Genomic DNA, 16,581 nt, shown 5'->3' on the forward strand with positions numbered 1-16,581 from the left:
CCCTATTTCCTGTGGTAATGAATTCCACAGGCTCACCACTCTTTGGCTGAAGAAATGTCTCCTCGTCTCTGTCCTAAATGGTTCACCCTAAATCCTCAGGTTGTTAACCCTGGTTCTGGACACATCCACCATCGGGAACTTCCTCCCTGCATCTACCCTGTCTAGTCCTGTTAGAATTTTGTAAGTCTCTATGAGATCCTCCCTCACTCTCTGAACTCCAGCGAAACAATCCTAAGCTTGTCAACCTCTCCTCATACGTCAGTCCCGCCATCCCCGGAATCAGCCTGGGAAACCTTCGCTGCACTCCCTCGAGAGCAAGAGCATCCTTCCTCAGTAAAGGAGACTGATGCTGCCCACAGTATTCTAGGTGTGGCCTCACCAAGGCCCTGTATAACTGCAACAACACATCCCTGCCTCTGGACTCAAACCCTTTCACAATGAAAGCCAACACCCCATTTGCCTTCGTTACCGCCTGCTGCACCTGCATGCTTACCTTCAGTGACTGGTGCACAAGGGCACCCAGCTCCCACTGCACACTCCCCTCTCCCAATTTACAGCCATTCAGGTAGGAATCTGCCTTCTAGTTTTTGCTTCCAAAGTAAATAACCTCACATTTATCCAAATTATGCTGCATCTGCCATCGATTTGCCCTCTCACCCAACCTGTCCAGATCACGCTGAAGGATCTCTGCATCCTCATCCCAGTTCACCCTCCCCCACCCAACTTGGTGTCATCTGCAAACTTTGAGATGTTACATTTTGTTCCCTCATCCAATCACTAATATATATTGTGAATAGCTGGGGTCCTAGTACCGATCTCTGTGGCACTCCACTAGTTACTGCCTGCCAATTGTAAAGGACCCATTAATTCCTCCTTCTTGTTACCTCTCTGCCAACCAGTTTTCTATCCATCTCAATACACTTCCCCCAATCCCATGCGCTTTAATCTTGCACAATAATCTCTTTTGCGGCACTTGGTCAAATGCTTTCTGGAAGACCAAATCTATCACATCCCCCTTGTCAACTCTACTAGTTACATCTTCATAGAATTCCAACAGATTTGTCAAGCATGATTTCCTCTCCATAAATCCATACTGATTCTGTCTGATTCTGCCACTGCTTTCTAAATGCTCCAATATAAAGTCCTTGATAATGGATTCGAGAATTTTCCCCACTACCAATATTAAGCTTACTGGTTTATATTCCCTGGTTTCTCTCTATCTCCATTTTTGAATATTGGAGAAACATTAGCTACCTTCCAATCTGCAGGGACTGTTCCAGAGTCTATAGAATCTGGAAGATGATCAACAATGCATCCATTATTTCTACAGCCACTTCCTTAAGTACTCAGGGACATAGATTATCAGGCCCGAGGGATTTATCCGCCTTCAATTTTACAAGCACCATTTCTCTGCAATAATGATCTCCCTCAGTTCTTCCCTCTCACTAAATCTTGCATTCTCCAATATTTCTGGTATCTGATTGATGTCCTCTTTTGTGAAGACAGAAATAAAGTTTGTATCCAGTTGCTCAACCACTTCTTTGTTCCCTATTTTGCATTCCCCATTTCTGTCTGTAGGGCTCTTACATTTGTCTTCGATAATCTCTTTTTCTTCATGTACCTCTAGAAACTCTTAGTCAGTCTTTATGTTCGTTGCACGCTTACTTTCGTACTGTATTTTCCCCTTCTTAACCAATCCCTTTCTTCTTCTTTGATGAATTCTAAACTGCTCCAATCCTCAGAATTATTATTTTTCTTGGCCAATCTGTAAGGTCCTTCATTGGATTGGATACTATTTCTAAATGCTTTTATAATCTATGGATTGACCCTCTTAGCCATTTTGCTTTTGTGCTGGACAGGAATAAACAGTCGCTGCAGTTTCCCCCCCGTGATCCTTGATTGTTCACTTTGATGATGGGCTTTGTCTTTTCCTCTATGTTTCTTAGATTTAAAAAACATTCAGAATCTTTGTGACCAATGTTCCAGCGAAGGATTGATCCGTTCCTCAGAATATGCTGCAGTTTCAGACAATCACATCTGAGTGATTAATCAATCAATGCTTAAACCAAGGCTTAAAGCTAACTTATTAGGCATTCAACACTTCAAAAAACCTGATCTACAAATGATCATATTGGTGGATTTTCAGTGCTTGTTTATTAATAGTGCCAAACTTAATTTCTATGTTTGTAGGCACTAAGGAGGGTTAGTGCAAAGGCAGCAGAAGTAAAATATCAAGGAAGTATTAGTTTAAGTCTCTAAGATCAATCTCTAAGGTTGTAAGAGCAGCGGAGTTTTATCAAAGAAGTTTGCTGAATGAGTGTATCCTTGATAAATATTTCAAATTTTGCCACTATGACTTGTTGGTTTTGTTTGTAACACATACTGATTGATGTTAGCCAATGTTCGCATGCATGTACCAACAGACACATAAAAGTATTATTTACTGGCGAAACATATCACTTTGAATTTTGCAACTGTGCTTTACTTTCTTGTCTACGAATGAATATAAGCCGGTTGTGGTGGAGACTTGTGTACTGGATGATGGTGACGTGGGAAACTAGTAAGAAATTGGAACCAAAACTGGACAACTGCATTATGGGCATGACAATGGGACTGTAAGATGGAAAGATATTGGTCGAGCCATAGATTTTTGCTGAAGGTCTGACGTTGCAGTGGAATGGTGAGGGAATGATACCCCATTGTTTCTGTGACCATAAAGTCGAGGGAGTTAGAGATAAGACACAGGCCGCATTTGTTTCTTCGAGCCTAACCTTGAAGAGAGGCCAGGGAGCAAACACCTGGTGAGGGTTTCAAGAAGGACAGTGATATAAATAAAAGCCAATGGGGGAGGTGATAGAGAAGTACTATTGTATCTGGCCTAGTAATCCACAGATACAGGTAATGTTCCGGGAACCAGGGTTGAATTTTGCCAGGGCAGATGGTAGAACTTGAATTCAATGAAAAGAAAATCTGGAATTCAAAGTCTGACAATGACCATGAAACGACTGTCGATTGTCAGGAAAATCCCTTTCAGAAAAGAAACTGCTGTTCTATCCTGGTCTGGCCCACACATGATTCCAGACCCACAGCAATGTTGTTGATTCCTAACTTCCCACTGAAATGGCCTAACAGGCCACTCACTTTTAACAATCGCTGGGGTGTGGCATCAAGGAGTCCATTGGAACCTGAGGGAAAACTCTGGTTGGAGTCATGGCACATGAGAAGATGTTTGTGGCTGTTGGAGGTCAGTCATCTCAGCTCCAGGACATCTCTGCAAGAGTTCTTCAGGGTAAACACTTTTCTGGTCAATCTCTTCAGACTTGTCACACATTACTCATGGAGATTCACAACTGGATGTGGCAGAAATGCAGAGTACAGATCTGATCCATTTTTGTTGTAGGATTGCTTAGCTCTGTCCATCACTTGCTGCCAAGCTGTTTTGCACACAAGTAGCCCTATTTGGTACTTTCATCAATTGACCCCTAATTTTTAGGTACACTTGGTGCTACTCCTGGCATGCCCATTTGCACTCTCCATTGAACCAAGGTTAATCCCCTGGCTTGATGGTCATGGTTGAGTGGTAGATATCCTAAGCCATGAGGTTATAGATTGGGCTGGAGTACAATTCTGCTGTTGTTGATAGCCCACAACACCTCATGGATGCCCAGTCTTGAGTTGCTAGATCTATTTGCAGTCTGATAGTACCACACAATATGATGGAGGGAACTCTCAATGTGAAGGTGGGACTTCATCTCCACAAGGACTATGGTCACTCTTACTGACACTGTTGTTAACAGATACATCTGCAGTTGGTAAGGATGAGGTCAAGTGTGTTTTTCCCTCTTGTTGGATCCCTCACACCTGCTGCAGATCCAGTCTGGCAGCTGTGTCCTAAAGGACACATCTTCTCAACCAGAAAGATCATTAGTACTGCTGCCAAGCCACTCTTGGTAGTGGTCATTGAAATCCCCCACTTAGAGTACATTTTGTGCCCTTACCATCCTCGGTGCTTCCTCCAAGTGTTGTTCAACATGGAGGAGTACTGACTCATTGGCCAAGAGAGGACCATACATGGTAATCAGCAGGAGGTTTCCTTGCCCAAGTTTAACCTGAAGCCATGAGACTTCATGAGATCCACAGTCAATGTTGAGGACTCACAGGGCAACTCCTTCCCAAGTGCCGCCACCTCTGGCCAGTGGGCCAGGACATATCCAGGGTTTGGTGATGGCAATGCTTGGGACATTATCTGTAAGGTATGATTCCATGAGTATGATTATATCAAGCTGTTGCTTGACAATCCTGTATAATCTGTGGAAATAAAATATTTTAAGTGCTTAAGAGGTAATTGGAAATACATTAAAATGAAGATATATTGATTTGAAGTGTTTTTAACATAAAGAAAAACTTGTCTTGTTCACATTGCTTTAAATGTTGGAGCAGACTCAACAGTGGCCCAGATATTATGGTTGGAGTATCAGTGTGAATATGAATGCTAATGGTTATTAAAAAGTAAACTGACCTGCGACTTCAAGCATCCTCCTATGTGCAGCGAGATGCAGAAGTTACAGAGTTAATGGCCAAGTTGTTCTACTCCTCCACAGGCTTCCCGATAAAAACATCTCACTTAGAGATTCAAGATTCAAATACAGAAGGGGTATGAATTTCCCCCACGAGATAGCCATCAAACTCACCAAAAGAGCAAGCATATCAACTCAGTTTTAGGTGATTTTTAAAAATTGTGTGATCATTACTACTGAACAATGACTTTGATATTGACAAGTTACTTTAAAAATGTGGAGTCTCAATCCTTACATTTTTAATTATTGTGAGAAATATTTTAAAAGATAGTTTTTCTTTGTCTCTTTTAGCTCTCACTTTGGTAATCCTGTCTTCATCTCCCTTAATTTTTCTTTCTGAATAAGATTCCATATTAAATTAAATATCCTAACCCATACTTCATAGTTAGACACTGTGTGTCAATCTGCATGGTTGAAGAGACATAACATTGTTTGTTCTATTCATACAAGTCCCAGGTTTGCTGTAGAGGCTCTGAAATGGCTGTCTTTTAAATATCTTTGTTGCCTAAGAAACACTAAAATCTTATGGGAAGCTTAAACAAAAAGGTCATTTTGGTTATTGACCATAAAATCCCCAGGCCATTGTGTTTTCTTCCTAAATTTCTCCTGAAGGTGCTGACAGCTGCTGAAGTACTTGAGGTGATCTTCCAGGTTTGAGGAATGTGATGATGTGTCAACTTTCCAGCAGGAATCACTGGACCATGACTGAAATTTTGTAGCCTCTTGATTGGAATGCAATTGTCAGGAGGAATCTAAGACACGGGACTTTCTGATTCCTGATTGATGGGTCTCAGTACCACACAGAGCAGTATATCCACTCACTGTTATATCAGTAACAAGTGTGTCAATTATTTGAAAATCCATTGCTTGCTATTTTAGTTAAGGCATTAACCCAAATAAAGATCATTACTAATATAGTTCGGCCTGATTTAAGCTGAGCATGCTTCCTCCGAGGGTGTTCTTGCCCGTGATTAAAAACTTTATTTTCTGTGTACTTGGTGATACAATCCATCTCCAAATATATTGCTTAGGGAGTTACTGCCTGCAAATGTCAGCTCTCAAACCCAACAGTGGATTTAGATGGGGCTCAGTCTATTATAAGCTACGGAAGCATACACAGCAAAGTTTGTTTTAACTGGCACTTTCATCAACCTGCTCTTTGATAAACCAACAAAAAGGGCACATACCTTAAACACAGCGATGTCCAAGTGTTTCTGCTGTAAGTTTAATAGTGAAGTGTATACCCCCTGCATTACCTTTCTATTACTAACAGTGTGTTTTTACATAGATGGAGATGTGTTGATGTTTTTATAGAGAATATTTGAGGGATGGTGATGTCTCAAAGCTTCGCTTGGTCAGGATTCACAGCATTTTCTTTTGGCGTACCTTAATGCCCGAAACGTCGATTCTCCTGTTCCCTAGATGCTGCCTGACCTGCTGCGCTTTTCCAGCAACACATTTCCATCTCTCTTCATTATCCAGGACATTTGATCAACCGGCACACTGCTGGTCCTCCTAAGTGCCGGTTAATAGAAAGCTTGCTGTAGTGACATTACTGGACCAATTCAGACTGAACCTTCCTGTATAGAGAGGCATGTAACGCACACACTGCGGACAGTGACCAGCCTGAAACCAGGGTTCAGCAAGCTCAAGGAGCACCACTTTGCATTAAGTATGGCTGACAAGGAGATTCTCGTGCTCTTACTGCCTGTCGTTGCTTGTTGTAGGAATTATGGCGGCACGGTGGCTCAGTGGTTAGCACTGCTGCCTCACAGCGCCAGGGACCCAGGTTCAATTCCCACCTTGGGCAACTGTCTGTGTGGAGTTTGCACATTCTCCCCGTGTCTGCGTGGGTTTCCTCCGAGTGTACCGGTTTCCTCCCACAGTCCAAAGATGTGCAGGGCAGGTGAATTGGCCATGCTAAATTGCCTGTAGTGTTAGGTGCATTAGTCGGGGGTAAATGTAGGGGAATGGGTTTGGGTGGAATGCTCTTCGGAGGGTCAGTGTGGACTTGTTGGGCTGAAGGGCATGTTTCCACACTGTAATCATAATCAACTTGTTTGATAGCATTATAAACACACCATCCATGTTCCCCACCCCTGCAGTAGGATTCGAACCTGGAACGTTTGGTTCACAGGTAAAAATGCTATCTTGTGCATCACAGGTGTTCCCTGGACTAATTCAGGGACATGAGGATAAACTTCACTACAATAGTAGGAAAGTTTAAAATCAGTTAATTAAATAAATTTGAAATAAAAGCTGGTATCAATAAAGGTGACAAAGAAAAAAACCGACATCCTGTTCATAGTGTTCTTTAGGGAAGGAAACCTGCCATCCTTACTCTGGTCTATCCTATATTCGACAGCGCCAGGGACCCAGATTCGATTCCAGCTTGGGGTGACTGTCTGTGTGGAGTCGGCACATTCTCCCCATGTCTGCGTGGGTTTCCTCCAGGCACTCCAGTTTCCTCCCACAGTCCAAAGATGTACAGGTTAGGAGAATTGGCCATGGTAAATTTCCCATCTTCTTCAGGGATGTGCAGGTTAGGTGCATTAGTCAGGGATAAATGTAGAGTAATAGGGGAATGGGTCTGGGTGGGTTATTCTTCGGAGGGTTGGTGTGGACTTGTAGGGCTGAAGGGCCTGTTTCCATACTGTAGGGATTCTATGATATTTAATTGCCCTCTGACATGGCAAGCCACTCAGTTTTGCCTCACCACAATGAAGATATCGAATAAGAACGTTAAATTGGGTACTTGGCCATCCTGAAGAAGGGCTTATGCCCGAAACGTCGATTCTCCTGCTCCTTGGATGCTGCCTGACCTGCTGTGCTTTTCCAGCAACACATTTTCAGCACTTGGCCATCACCAAGGTATTCACCTAGCCATGAAAAAGACACAACCTGCCCAGTTAACCTTGCAAAGTGATCTCAACGTTGACTCGGGATCTGACAGCAGGTTAAATTGGGGCAAAGAAAATTCCCGCTGATCGCCATCTACTTCCAACTTTCAGAAGATGAATCAAAACCTCGCCATGTTGCACATCACTTGGAAGAAGCATCGAGGACATCAGTGGCAGAGAATGTACTCTGGATGAGGACATTAGTGTTCATCACCGCAAGTGGCTCAGTAACATCAATGCTGACCCACTATGCCTGGTCAATATCCAGCATCAAGCTTTATATCTGTTCTGTATCTATCCCATCAAGAAATATTTCAGCCCCACATCTGATGGAGGGTGTCCTCATTATGAAGACCATGTGCTGACAGACATATCAAGACTAGACAAGAGCACCAACATGAAAACTGAGTTGACCAATTTAGCTGTCACAGATTCATCTACATATGACCACGGCACAGTCTTTGTGAAGACAAAGACCCTTTTTCAAAGTGAGGACACCTTCCATCATGCTGTGAAGTTGGGTCTGCTAAATTAGATGGATTTAGAACTGATGTAATATCTTAAAACTGCCAAGTATGAGCACTATGGGCCATCAGAGGCAGCAGAATAATACTCCACCACAACCTGCAACCTCATGACCTGGCAGATCTCTCACTGCACCATGAGGTTTCAATAGGGAGTCAAGGATAGCATGAGATGCCTACTTGTCACCAAGAAGTTACAACACAGGGCTGCGTTCATGTTAATCATCAATGCAATAGGCAGAGCTAAGCAATCCCATAGCTATTGGATCAGATCAGAGGTTTGCAGTCTTGCCATATGCAATCATAAGTTGTGAGGGAAAGTGAGGACTGCAGATGCTGGAGATCAAAGTTGAAAAGTATGATGTTGGAAAAGCACAGCAGGTCAGGCAGCATCTGAGGAGCAGGAGAATCAACATTTCGGGCATAAGGCTGATGAAGGGCTTATGCCCAAAATGTTGACTCTCCTGCTCCTCAGATGCTGCCTGACCTGCTGTGCTTTTCCAGCACCACACTCTTCAGATAAGTTCTGAGGCACAACTAAACAACAGGAGGGGGTGGTTTGGAAAACAACCTCATCAAAGACAGTGGAGTCCACCTTAGAAATGTAAAATACATGGCGAAAATGTTTACAACCATCTTCAGCCACAGGCACTGAGTGGATGATCTATTGTGGCCTTTTTCCTGAGATCTTGACCATCACAGACACCAGACTAAAGCCAATTTAGTGCATTTTGTGTGATACCGAGAAACAGTTGAGCACTCTGGGCCTAGCAAAGGTCATGGGCCCTGACAATCTCTTGGCAATATTCCTGATGATTTGTGCTTTAGAAATAGACCTGACTAAGGAGTTGCTCTACAGCGAAAATCTACCCCAACAATGTGGAAAATTGCATGAGTATGTTTAGCCCATTAGAAGCAGGACAATTCCAATCCAACCAATTAATGTCCCATCAGTTTACTCTCAATCATCTGCTTAGTAATGGAAGCTGTCATCAACAGTGCTGTCAAGCAGCACTTACTCATCAACGACCTGCTCACTGATGCTTAGTTCGGATTCTGCTCGAATCACTCAGCTCTTGACCTTATTACAACCTTGGTCTAAATATGGACAAAAGAGCTGAATTGTACAGGTGAGATCAGAGTGAACGTCTTTGACTTCAAAGCAGACTCTGACATTAAGGAACCCGAGCAAAGCTGGAGTCAATGGGAGCCAGGAGGGGAAATCCTCCATTGGTTTTCCCAGCACGATGGTGTGGGGCGTAGATAAGCTGAAGAGCAGGTGTTATTTCCCTAGGGTGGGGGATTTCAAGACTAGAGGGGCATATTTTTAAGATGAGACGGGGAAAAAATTTAAAAGACTTGAGGGTCAACTTTTTTTACACAGGGAGTGGTTTGTAGGTGAAATGAACCTCCAGCAGAAGTGGTGGATGTGAGTACAGTCACAACACTTTAAAGACATTTAGGTAAGTACATAAATAGGAAATGTTTGGAGGGAAACGGACCAAGCGCAGGCAGGCTGGCCTAGTTTAGTTTGGGATTATGGCCTGCCTGGACTGGTTGGACCGAAGGGTCTGTTTCAGTGCTGTATGACTCTTTGACTCTGTAAGTGAAATACTTAGGTTGTTGGAGGTCAATCATCTCAATCCCAGGACATCACCTCAGGGGTTCCTCATGGCAGTGCCATTGGCCAAACAAATTTCAACTGCGTTATTAATCACCTTCCTTCCATCATGAAGTCAGATGTGGGAGTTCTTATTGAAAACTTCATATTAGTTTGCTCCTCAGATAACAAATGCATGTTCAAGTGCAGCAAGGTCTCGACTTGAGCCTTATATTCTCTTTGGGCAAACAAGCATTATTTGTAATGCTCTGATCCTCAGTCACCATCCTGATATTTGAGGAGTATAATGGCATAAAAAGCATAGAAATGAAGTGTAACAGTGGGCCATTCAGCCCATCAAGCCTGCTCCACTATTCAACACTTCTCTATGTCAATGCTGCACTCTTGCTCTTCCCTCACACCCCTTGACAGCTTTAGTCTCTAGGAATCTATCTCTCTCTTACATATATTCAGCGATTGTGTGTCTGGTAATAGAGAAATCCACAGGTCACCATCCTCTCTGAAGAGATTTCTTTTTTCCTCAGTCCAAAATGGTCTACCCCATTTTTGTAAACTCCCCCCAACCCAGGAAATACATGATCCCTGCATCTGGTTTGTCCTGCCCTGTTGTGCGTTATATGTTTGGACAACATCCCTTTTCATTCTTCTAAACTCCAGTGAATACAGACTCACTCAAGCCAATCTGTACTCAGACAATCACCTGCCATCTTAGGAATCAATCTGATGAACCTTAGCTGCATTCTCTCAATGGCAAATATATCTTTTCTGAGGTAAAGAGACCAAAACTGCACAAAATACTCAGTGTGGACTCACTCAGGCCCAGCATAGGCAGTAAGACCTCTTTGCTCCCGTACTCAAACTCTCTTGCAATGATTTTTTTTACTACATGTATTACCTGTCTGTAACTGCCCTTGAACTGAGTGCCTCGTTAGGGCCGTATCAGAAGACACTTAAGAGTACACCACATTGCTATGGGTCTGGAGTCACATGTAGGCCAGACCAGATGAGGATGGCAGATTTCCCCTTCCCTAAAGGACATTACTGAGCCAGATGGGTTTTTCTGACAAACAGCAATGGTTTCATCATTATCAGTAGATTCTTAATTCCAGATTTTTATTTTTTAATTGAATTCAAATTCCACCACCTACTATGGCAGGATTTGAACCCACGGCTCCTGAACAAATGGAATGAAGACTAACACACCATTTACCTTCATAGTTGTTTGTTGCACTTGCATGTTTTCTTTCAATGAATGATGGACAAGGACACCCAGGTCTTTTCAGTACATCAACATTTCCCAATCTATCACTATTTAAATAACATTCTGCCATTGTGACTGAAGTAGACAACTTCACACTTATCCATGTTATAACGCATTTTGCATACAGTTGCCCACTCTCTCAACTGATCTAAATCATACTGAAGCCTCTTTCCATCCTCCCCATCATGCACACTGTCACCTAGTTTTGTGTCATCAGCAAACTTAGAAATACGAGCTTTGATTCCCTTATATAAATTGCTGCCATCTACTGTGAATTGCTGGGGCCAAATGACCTAATTCTGCACCTATATCTAATGGAGTATTGGCCCAAGTAATGATCCCTTCAGTACCACACTTGTCACCACCTTCCACTCTGAAAATGACCCATTGACTCCTACTCTCTGTTTCTGCTAACCAATTCTTAATCCTTCCAGTATATTACCATAAATCTCAATAGCTTTGACACTGCGCAATAATCTCTTCTGTGGGCTTTATCAAAGTCATTCTGAAAATGCAAATACACCACATCTACTGGTTCTCTCTCAGTGTTCTATTAGTTATATCCTCAAAAAGATTTGGCATGACGGTGAATACCCTTGTCAACTTTTATAAGTGCGCCATCGAGAGCATTCTGTCTGGATGTATCACTACCTGGTATGGCAACTGTACCATTCAAGATCGGAGACAGTTACAGAGAGAGGTGAACTTGGCCCGGATCAATCACAAAGGCCAACCTCCCGTCTATAGAATCCATCTACCAGGCCCGCTGTCAAGGAAAGGCTGCCAGCATTCTCAAAGATCCATCCTACCCTGGCAATGTTTTTCTACAACCTCTACCATTGGGGAGAAGGTACAGAAGCCTGAAAACACGCACCAGCCAGTTTCAAAACCGTTTCTACCCTACTGTTGTTAGAATACTGAATGAACTCACAAACTCTTAGCATACGCATGTACCTGTGTTTTGATTTTTGCTGCTGTTACCTATTATTTATTTATCTATGCTACTTAACCACATGATCTCCCTGTATTGCTCGCAAGACAAAGCTTTTCACTGTGCCTCGGTACACGTGACAATACATTCAATTCAATTCAATTCATTAGGTTTGTCAAACACAATTTTCTTTCATGTAGACCTTGTTTACTCCTGTTGGTACTCCTTAAGTGCCCTGTTACCACATCTTTTATAACAGACTCCAGTATTTTCTCTACCACTGTTATTAGGCTAATCAGTCAGTAGTTGCTGGTTTTCTTCCTCCATCCTCTATTAAACACTGTGGTAACACTTGTCACCCTCCAGTCTACCAGGACTGTTCCAAAATCTACAGTATTTTAGAAAATAGAACATTACGGCACAGTACAGGCCCTTCGCCCCTCGATGTTGCATTACTCTGTGAAACCAATTGGAGCCAGCCTAACCTACACTACTCCATTATCATCCATATGTTTATCCAATGACCATTTTGGAAGATGAAAACCAATGTAGCCATTATTTCCAAGGCCATTTCCTTTTGTAACCAGAGTTGTAGATTATCTGGGGCTTAGCCATCTTTCAGTTTCATTAATTTCTCCAGCAGTTTGTCTTCTGCTGATCCTAATTTCCTTGAATTCCTCCTTCACAAAAGATCCTTGCATCCCTGGCTTTTCTGGGAGATTGATTTATATCTTCTTCTGTGAAGACAGAACAAAAGTAGTTGCTTAATTGCTCTGCCATTTCACTGTTCACCATAGAATCCCTAGATTCATAGATGGTCTAAAGCAGGCCATTCAGTCCATCAAGTCACACCAACCCTCTGAAGGACATACCACTCAGACACACCCCATCCCTTCATTTCCCATGGCTAATCCACCTAGCCTGCACCTCTTTGGATTGTGGGAGCAAATCAGAGCATCTGGAGGAAACCCACACAGACACAGGAAGAATATGAAAACTCCACACAGACTCCACCCTGAGGGTGAATTTGAATCCGGGTCCCTGACACTGTGACTCACTGTGCCACCCCTGTTCTTCAATATCAAATCTCCTGTTCCAGACTGTAAGAAACAGCAATTGTCTGTACTTTTTTATACACTTTTAGACACTTACAGAAGCTTTACAGTCTCCTTTTATGTTATTTACAAGTTTACTCTCATACTGTATTTCTCCCATCTTACTTACCCTCTTGGCCCTTCTTTTTCTGAACTCTAAACCTCTCCCAGTCTTGAAGGTTGCTATTTTTTTTCCAGAAACTTTATTTGACTCCTCTTTGGATCTAATGCTATCCTTAAATTTCCTTTGTTAGTCACGGCTGGATCACTTTTCCTGTTATGTACAAGGAATATTGTAACACAAGCATTTCTTCCTTAAATATTAGCCATTGCCTATCCACTGTCATCAGCCAATCTATTGCAACCGACTGACCCTTCATACCTTCATAGCTTCCTTTGCTTAGACTGAGGACTCTTGTTTCAGATTGGACTATTTTGCCTTCCATTCCAATGATAAATTCTATAATGTTATTGTCACTTTTTTTCTAAAGGACCTCACATGTAAGATCATTAATTGACTCTGAGCTACAGGGAAAAGCTGAGGAGGCTGGGGCTATTTTCCCTGCAGGTTAATAACATCATGAGGGGCATGGATAGGGTGAATAGACAAGGTCTCTTCTCTAAGTCACTATACATCCTGACTTGGAAATATATCACCATTCCTTCACTAGGCCTAGATATTTTTAGCAGACAACAAGTATGATATGGTTCCAACTAACATGGTACAACTTCAAACTACTATGAGAAAATAAAACTCACCAGTGACACTGATTGATGAGAAAGAAAGCCTGACATTGGTGGTGGGCACGTTGTTGGAGGGAATCCTGAGGGACAGGATTTACATGTGTTGAAAAAGCAAGGACTGATTAGGGATAGTCAACATGGCCTTGTGCGTGGGAAATCATGTCTCACGAACTTGATTGAGTTTTTCGAAGAAGTAACAAAGTATTTAGAAGTATGAGCTTTCAGAGCACTGCTCCTTCATCAGGTAACTCCAAATGCTAGTACTGTGCTTCCAAATATACCTGTTGGACCAAAACCTGATATTGTGTGATTTTTAACTTTGTCCACCCCAGTCCAACATCGGCACCTCCACATCATAAACCTACAATGCCATTGGCGAGACAGTTCCAGGATGTTGATCCATGATATTGAAGGAGTGGTGATCTATTTCCAAGTCAGGATGGTGAGTGACTCAGAGGGGAACTTGCATGGGCGATGTTCCAATGTATCTGCTGCCCTTGTCCTTCTAAATGGAGATGGTCCTGCCAAGCCTGACACATCCACCTCCAGACTTCCCAAAGCCTGTCCACCATCTACAAGGCCTAAGTCAAGAATGTGACGGAATACTCCCCATTTGCCTGGATAAGTACAGTTACAACAACATTCAAGACGCTTGACACCATCCAAGACAAAGCAGTCTGCTTAATTGGCACCACAGCCACTCCATACACCACCAATGCTCAGTAGCAGCAATGTGTACTATCTACAAGATGCACTGCAGAATTCACCATGCTCCTTAGACAGCCCCTTCCAAACCCACCAGCACTTCCATCTAGAAGGACAATGGCAGAATATACATGGGAACACCACCACTTGCAAGTTCCCCTCTAAGTCACTATACATCCTGACTTGGAAATATATCACCATTCCTTCACTGTTGCTGGGTCAAAATCCTGGAATTCCCTGCCTAAAGACATTGTGGGTGAACCTACAGCAGATGGATGGTAGCGGTTCAAGAAGGCAGCTCATCACCACATTCTCAAAGGCAACTCGGGAGGGTAATAAATAACCGGCCCAGCCAGTTCCACCAGTAGACAAAAAGAACAAAATATTTAGAAGCTCTTCAACTGTAATTATTAAAGACTTCAAGAAAATATGGGGCAAAAAAAGAAAAAGGTAAGTCCTTATTGAAACAACAAAACTATATTTGCAATTCCTCTTCAGGACAAACCAAAAGGAAATGGCTTAAAAAACTGTCTGAAGTGGATAACATTAATGCAACTAAACTGGTTGTACACTTTTAAACAACTGCAGAAATATACATATCTAGATTTTAATATACATTTTAATTTTCTCCCACAGTTTTGAAATAAGTCATTTAAATATAAACAGCAATAGCAACTACATTCAATACCAATGAAGAAGGAGGTTATAATTCCAAGCAGATTTAAAATCAGAAATATTTCAAACAGGGAATTGAACTAAACCACATCCAAAAGGCAATTCATGCGAGACAGAATTGCTTCATGATTACAGAAGGCAACAAGAGAAAATCAAGTGACACCATTTTTATTAATTTTGTCAGCCTGATATCAATCATATCTTAAAACAACAGGATGTAAGGGTAGAGAGAGATACCTTTTGCAATTACATTAAGTACCAATTCTAAGGATTCCGCTTCCAGGAAGCCTGTTGACGAGGTTGTCAATGAACTTTATACATTCTCAAAATTTTGGGATTATGGTGACTTTATTGGAATTTCTGAACCAACTCTTTCGGATTTACTGCATGCAAAAGAGGGCACATGGAAAGAGCTATCCAGATAGTGGTTGAAGCTGAAATCCTAAAATGATATGCGATAATAATGAGGAATCTAGCTCCAGCAGTTCACCAGGCTTGACAACTTTCTAATGTACAAAAACACCAAAGCCTCATATCATAGGTTAATGAAAAGTGTTTAAAGTCTTTGATGATAGAAGTTACTTTCCAGATGTCAAATTAAAAAGCCATATAAACAAAAGCATTATCCTGCTTTATCAGGCCAATGCAACTTTTGTAAGAAAATACGGTATTTCTGGAGAATGTGCAAAAGTTGAAAATAACCATTGAACCACAGAACTAACAATGTTGACTTGCACCAAGAGGTTAACACCTTAAAGCAAGCACCTTTGGAAAAAACTCAGAATACCATGACGTACCTTCATTAGCACACATCATTATATGATGGCGGATGTGAATGAATCATTCCTAGGGCCAGCAAGTGACTCATCTCAACCAGATGTGACACAGATCAGACAGGTTAACAGTTATCCAACTCATTTCAAATTTGGTATCAGGGTGAGCGTTACTTTTGTGTTTGAAAAACGTTTCTTGGTTGAGGAATATGAAACTACAATATCATGATGGAGAACTCCCCTGACATAGGTAGAGAACTTCTCAAGATGAAAGGAATGTTGCAAACACCTTTAAAGTACAGAGATGAAAGCCACATGGATCAGCGTATTTCATTAAAAGCCATTTCTGAGCAGAAACACATGCTTTGCTCTTAAAATTCTGCAATATGTTGAAGAACCTCAGGCAAAGGCAATGTACTTTTACTCAATAAGAAGATTGACTTGATAGGTCTTGGAAGAATGCTCATGGAATGTAAGAAAATAAATATATCCCTTCACATTAATTAGGTTGGTGTATGAGAGAATGATGAAATTGATATTTCACCACCAAAAGAGATGTCCAGTTCTGCAAATTTGTAGGGAAATTAATGTTACATGTTTAGTTCATAGTATGTTGATCATTTAAACCTCATAATTCACAACTTTGTTTAAACTGTAACTAATGGAGGATGTTAGTAATGTGACCGTTTAGTATTATGTGACAGAAGAATACGACACAGTGGTTTAAACAGAATAAAAGTGACAAACTCTGTTCAGATTGATGTTAAGTTGTTACC

This window comes from Chiloscyllium plagiosum, unplaced genomic scaffold (assembly GCF_037043375.1).
Source record: "Chiloscyllium plagiosum isolate Xiang-an unplaced genomic scaffold, Cpla_swu_hap1 HiC_scaffold_24, whole genome shotgun sequence".
Classification (NCBI taxonomy): Eukaryota; Metazoa; Chordata; class Chondrichthyes; order Orectolobiformes; family Hemiscylliidae; genus Chiloscyllium; species Chiloscyllium plagiosum.